At 52.9% G+C, this 6,492-nt stretch overlaps 1 long non-coding RNA gene across 1 annotated transcript; it reads right to left on the bottom strand.

The window, feature by feature from the left end:
• Positions 1–683: 683 nt before the first annotated feature.
• LOC141358865 (uncharacterized) lies at positions 684–3,703 on the bottom strand. The gene is made up of 2 exons (XR_012365367.1): positions 1,763–3,703; positions 684–1,718 (listed from the first exon to the last, which is right to left on the bottom strand). It is a non-coding gene; the product is annotated as an uncharacterized lncRNA (long non-coding RNA).
• Positions 3,704–6,492: the final 2,789 nt, after the last annotated feature.

The following is a 6,492-nucleotide window of genomic DNA, read 5'->3' as shown; positions in this document are numbered from 1 at the left end:
GTAAAAGAGACAAGACACAGGGAACACGTGGTCTAGTAAACCAATACTGAGACCACGTGAACCCACACAAAACATGGGTCTGTCAAGATTCTGCCACAAGACTAGATTAAACAAAGGACAAGATGGCAGAACCATGACAAAAATAAAGATTCTTCTAAACAATAAATATTGTATTTTAAAAGTTTCATATCAGAACAGCGGTGCTTTGCCATTGCATAGTACAGCACGGTATGGCTCAGTACATACCCGATACTTTTACTAAAAAGAGACGCGTAAGAACAATGTAAGGACTTATCTGCTGGTCTAAACACTATCAGAATCACTTGACACGTTTTAAAATTTTTCAATGAATGTGTTTTAAATTATTCCCAATATTTTCAATGAGATTATTAAAACACAACACAGGAGGAAACAAAAACCCACAAGGGGATAAAACACAATGAAACTATCCAAACAACAATAATAAACAAACTTGACTAGATGATAAACTTGACAAAGGACTGAATAAATTAGACCAAAGGCTTGAATTTACACAAGTAACTTTAAAGTTACAATGATTACGTTTACAGTACATGTGTCACGGCTAGGGGCTGGCTGCTAAACCTAAAGCCACGCCCCTTCTCAATTTCCACCTCGAGGAGGTCCCCAAAGCCAACCCAATGACCAAACAACACGAGAGCAGGTAAGTATTAAAACAAACTTTATTTAAATATTTAAAAGACTGGGGGAAATGGGGAAAGGGGCAATTAAAACTAACTCCTCTCTGCCTTCCAGACAGGCCACAGCACGGGAGAGTGGCAGAAAGGGGAAGAGTGACGGGGGATCCAGGGGCTGGTGACCCAAGTGTAGGGGGGGAGGGGACAGGGGAACACAGGCTCCTGCCAATCCCACTATCCGTGGCGCCCTCCTCTTCTCTCCTGGAGGCAAAAGACAAGCAGTATGAATTTGGGGTTGTATCTCTCTCTCTCTACTATGATACCTGCGCCACGTCGGGCCGATACTCCTCTGCTCACTCCACTGGATGTTTCTCTCCACAGGATTTGACTGGGACGCGAAGACTCGTTCAACCTGGGCTAGAATCGCCTTCGCCTATTGGCTGGCCGGTAACTCGTGGTAAGTATGGTCCTCCTTACACAGGTCACTCTCCTGACCTTCGCTCTCGCCTTGTCTCTCTCCTCACAGGTCACTTAGACACAATGACACAGTTAGTGCAACTTGGGTACTCCTCACCTCTCTGCTGTTTACAGCTCGGGCGTGTGTGACTGTCCACAGTTCGTTCTACTGACGTTCACTCTTGGTCTCTCTTCCTTTACAGGCAGCTTGGATACAATAACACAATTAGTGCAACTTGGGTACTTCTCACCTCTCTGCTGTTTACAGCTCAGGCGTGTGTGACTGTCCACAGTTCGTTCTACTGACGTTCACTCTTGTTCTCTCTTCCTTTACAGGCAGCTTGGATACAATAACACAGTTAGTGCAACTTGGGTACTTCTCACCTCTCTGCTGTTTACAGCTCAGGCGTGTGTGACTGTCCACAGTTCGTTCTACTGACGTTCACTCTTGTTCTCTCTTCCTTTACAGGCAGCTTGGATACAATAACACAGTTAGTGCAACTTGGGTACTTCTCACCTCTCTGCTGTTTACAGCTCAGGCGTGTGTGACTGTCCACAGTTCATTCTACTGACGTTCACTCTTGTTCTCTCTTCCTTTACAGGCAGCTTGGATACAATAACACAGTTAGTGCAACTTGGGTACTTCTCACCTCTCTGCTGTTTACAGCTCAGGCGTGTGTGACTGTCCACAGTTCGTTCTACTGACGTTCACTCTTGTTCTCTCTTCCTTTACAGGCAGCTTGGATACAATAACACAGTTAGTGCAACTTGGATACTTCTCACCTCTCGGCTGTTTACACTCTGGGTAAGCGTAGCTTTTCCTCAGCTCGCTATACGGAGTTTTGGTCGACAATACTCAGGGCGGCTTACAACAACTGGCCTGCACAGAAGGCAAACGGCGACGACCTGCCTAAGGGGGCGCCGGGGGCAAAACCCTCTCGGCGAATCCGCTGGTCAGCAGGGGGGCGAATCGTCACGCCGTCTCACCGGGCCGAGCGCTGCCCCGTCCTCAATGCCCGTAGGCCGATCGAATACCAGACAGGGGCGCCCCTTTGTAGAGACCACGGGGCGGCGGAACTCCTTCGCCCTTCACTCTGCCACAGATGGAACACACAGGTAAAGTAGCAATATACAGGTACGTGTTTGTACTCACACACACACACTGCCAGCTTCCAGGTTTTCACCGCCGCACTCTGCAACTGTCAACACACGGACGGGGCAACTTCCACGGCCCGCACCGTCACTGTTCACTTAAACCGCACACAGCATACAATAGTTGATGTTCACACAGCCGTCAGCCTCTCCGTCTCTTCCTCAGTGGAGGGGATGATGCGGGGTACGTCTGACAAGACACACAGCACTTGCACAGCAACCCACAGCAAATACACAGCACCACTTCAACGTGAAAAGGTTTTCAAAGGACATAGACTCACCCACCACTCTACAGGTGCACACACGCGACGCCCAGCGTCCTCCACTTCGCTAAGGCAGATGGGGGCGATGACACTACGGCCGGAGCTTTTAAGTCTGCTGCTATGGCGATATAATCCACTTATTCCTGCGGCTCGCCTACCACGCTCGATCGGGGGTAGGGCCGCTTTTCCTCTTCCTAGAGCGTTCAATCATACACAAGTTGGCAGCTATGGTTTCAGATCAATCTAGAGCCAATACTCACGGCGATCTCCTTGGTAAACAGTTTACAACCAGCTTCGTCTCCTTAATCCTTGGTTACTCCAAACGTGTCACATTTACCGTTGTCTTCTTCTACCCACAGGGTTTCTGCTTACGGTAACATCCGCTGAGAACTATGAGAGGGAAAGAGAGAAAGTGCAACCAACTGCCAAACGTAACGGACGAGCACAGCTCCGTACTTCAACTCAACACTAACGCAACAAACTGTGGTTTACACTGTCCTAAAATACTCCTCTGTATGCTGTAATCCTCCAATCAACCGGCGATTTCCTTAAACGCCCACAGCTGCGCTCCATTTCGCTGATTACAGCCCTTGCGATGCTACCGGATGTCCGGTGTTTCCTCTTCCCGGTCTGGGCGGAAACATCCGGGCGGAACCAAAGTTTCCCGACTTTCGGTTCCGCCCAAAAGATCGCCACCTTGTGACATCCTCCCCCGCCAATGCATTCTAGTCCCTAGAATGCCTCGGAGTTGTCCACTCACCGTAGCGGGCAGGGGGGCGGCCTCGGTTCTCCCGTTGGGAGCGTCTCACGGGTGAATCAGGTTCAGCTGGTTCGTGTGCCGGCCCTGGTTGTCCCGGGGGTTCGGCTGGCTCGGGTGCTAACTCTCGCTGCCTCTGGGCGGCCGGGGGTTCAGCTGGCTCAGGTGCTAATTCTCGCCCTCTCGGGGCAGCCGGGGGCAACGCCAACACGGGTCGGCCTGGTACCACAGCCCATCCTCCCATCCAGGGGGTCGCCGACACCGGCTCCACAACCCTTTCCTCTGCTGCTTCGGGATAGTTGGGGCAGGGGCGAATCATGTTCCGGTGTACCACCCGCTCAGGGCCGGCCTTTCCTTCCGGCCGGATGGTATACACCGGCTGTCCCGGTCTCTGCTGCCTACAAACCACATACGGGATGGTCTCCCAGCGGTCGCTTTATTTTCCTTGCCTTGGCGCCTGTTGTCCCTCGCCAAGACCCTCTCTCCAGGTAGCAGGGGGGCGTCCCGGGCCGTCCGGTCGTACAACCGCTTGTTCTTCTCCCCTGTGGTCTGTAGTCTCTCAGATACCTGTTCATAGGCAAAGTGTAACCGCTGGTGATGGCGTCCCACCCACTCGGTCACGCTCACTTCCTCCTGGCCGGCTGCCACTCCTAAGACCAGGTCCGTGGGCATCCGCACATGTCTGCCGAACATCAGGTAAGTAGGGGCATACCCCGTCGTACTATGTACACTATTATTATATGCCTGTAGTAAATTCGGTAAAGCACTCACCCAGTCGCTCTGCTGCCGTTGATCCAGGGTCCCCAGTAACCCCAACAGGGTCTGATTGAACCTCTCACAGCTGCCATTTCCCTGGGGATGGTACGACGTCGTATGGGTCTTAGTGCACCCATACAACTGGCATAATTCTCGGATCACCTTTGACTCGAAGTTGGCCCCTTGATCTGAGTGCAGAAACTCCGGGCATCCAAATGTCTGAAAGACGTTCCTCCAGAGGCCCGTCGCGGTGGTATTAGCTGTCTGGTCGAGGGTGGGGACTGCCCATGCGTATTTGGTGAATAGGTCAGTAATTACCAAGATGTTTTGGTAGCGGTCTTGCGGCCGGCCCAGGGTCAGGAAGTCCATGGCCATAATGTGGAGGGGGGCTTTAGCCTGGATGGGCACCATCGGCGCTCGAGCCTCTCGCCGAGATTTGAACAACATACACCTGGGACACGCCTGGATCAAGCTACGAACCGTGGCTTCCAGCCCTGGCCAATAGAAAAATCTGCGCAGCAGTGATATGGTCCTCTCTTGTCCTTGATGCCCCAGCTGATCATGGTAGGCTGAGACTAATGCTGTCGTCTGGTCGGCGGGCACCACAATCTGGCGCACCTCCTCGCCCAGTTTCGGGTCACTGACCTTTCTGCACAGCACTCCTTCCTGCAGTTCTAGCTTGTCCCACTGCCCCAGCAGTTTTCTCCCCGTCTCTGTCTGGGCTATTCTTTCTGGCGACGTCGGTCGTCGCCTCTGCTCCACCCACGTCTTCACCTGACACACATCCTGATCCCGGGCTTGCCTCTCCATCCATCGACGGGGGTCCCACCCCCAGTTCCCGGGGACGGCCTCTTGCTGTCCTCCTGGGGCATCCACGGCCCCTATCATGTAATCCTCCCTCGGGCTGTTCTCCTCTTCTCCTCCCCGGCACCCGGGGTCGCCCATCTCCGGCAGCCTCGAAAGGACATCAGCGTTCGTGTGTTCGCGCCCCGGTCGGTACTGCAAGTGGTAGTCGAAGTTGGCCAGCTGGGCTACCCACCGCTGCTCTACGGCCCCCAACTTCGCCGTCTGCAAATGCACTAGAGGGTTATTATCCGTAATTACCGTTACCTTGGCACCCCAAAGGTAGTCTTTAAACTTTTCACTTAGGGCCCACTTCAAGGCCAGCAACTCCAATTTAAATGAGCTGTAATTTGCATCGTTCCTCTCCGCTGGATGGAGGCTCCGGCTTGCATAGGCGATCACCCGCTCCCTTCCTTCGTGCCGTTGGGCCAATACGGCTCCCAGCCCCAGGTTGCTTGCGTCTGTGTACAGAACAAAGGGTTTAGTGAAGTCTGCGTATGCCAAAATGGGTGCCTGTAACAGTTCCTGTTTTAGTCTCTGGAACGCAGCCTCACAAGGGTCATCCCAGTTAATTGAGGGTGACCCACGTCCCCGGTTTCGCCCTGTACCAACCAACAGCTGGTTAAGAGGTTTAGCAATCTTGGAAAAGTTTTTGATGAATCGTCTGTAATACCCCACAAATCCCAGAAATGATCGTACCTGCCTCACGGTTTTGGGTGCAATCCAGTCTTTCACTACAGAGACTTTTCCGGGGTCCACAGACACCCCTGCGGCACTGACCACGTGACCCAGGAAATGAACTTCTCGCCTCAGCAGATGGCATTTTTCAGGTTGCAGCTTTAGCCCGTACCTTTCCATGGCCTGAAAGACCTCTTCGAGGTGCTGAAGGTGGGAATCGAAATCTGGGGAATACACAATCACGTCATCCAAGTATACTAAAACTGACTTCATCAACTGACCTCCAAGGCAGCGCTGCATCAGTCGCTGGAACGTGGCCGGAGCGTTACAAAGCCCGAAGGGCATCCGTTCCCACTCAAATAATCCAAACGGGGTCGTGAAGGCGGTCTTCTCTCGATCTGCCTTGGCCACCTGCACCTGCCAATACCCGCTGGCCAGATCCAGGGTGGAATACCATGCGGACTGTGTAAGGCTGGCAAGGGAGTCTTCGATCCGTGGTAGGGGGAAAGCGTCTTTCTTGGTTACTAGGTTGAGCTTACGATAATCCACACAGAACCTCCAGGCCCCTGACTTCTTCTGAACAAGCACGATGGGGGCCGCCCACGGGCTACTGCTCTCCCGAACAATGCCCCGCTCCAGCAGGCCCTGCAAGAGTGTGCGTACCTCGGTGTATAGGGTAGGTGGAATTGGCCGATATCTCTCTCTGCTCGGCCCAGCGTCCCCAGTCGGGATATGATGTTCCACCACTCTGGTGCACCCATAGTCTTCCTCATGACTTGCAAACACATGTTGCCATTTTCGAAGAAGCGCCTGGAGCTTCTGTGTCTGTACTGGTTCCAAATTCTTCCCTTGTAGTGACTCACCCTCAAGATGTTTCGGCACCTCACTCTTCCTGTCGTTCCTGGGGGCATCCATCTGTGTCAGGGCCACC

The sequence above is a fragment of the Misgurnus anguillicaudatus genome, chromosome 22 (assembly GCF_027580225.2).
Source record: "Misgurnus anguillicaudatus chromosome 22, ASM2758022v2, whole genome shotgun sequence".
NCBI lineage: Eukaryota > Metazoa > Chordata > Actinopteri > Cypriniformes > Cobitidae > Misgurnus > Misgurnus anguillicaudatus.
The sequence above is the reverse complement of the archived record's forward strand: the minus strand, read 5'-3'. Positions and strand labels throughout refer to the sequence as shown.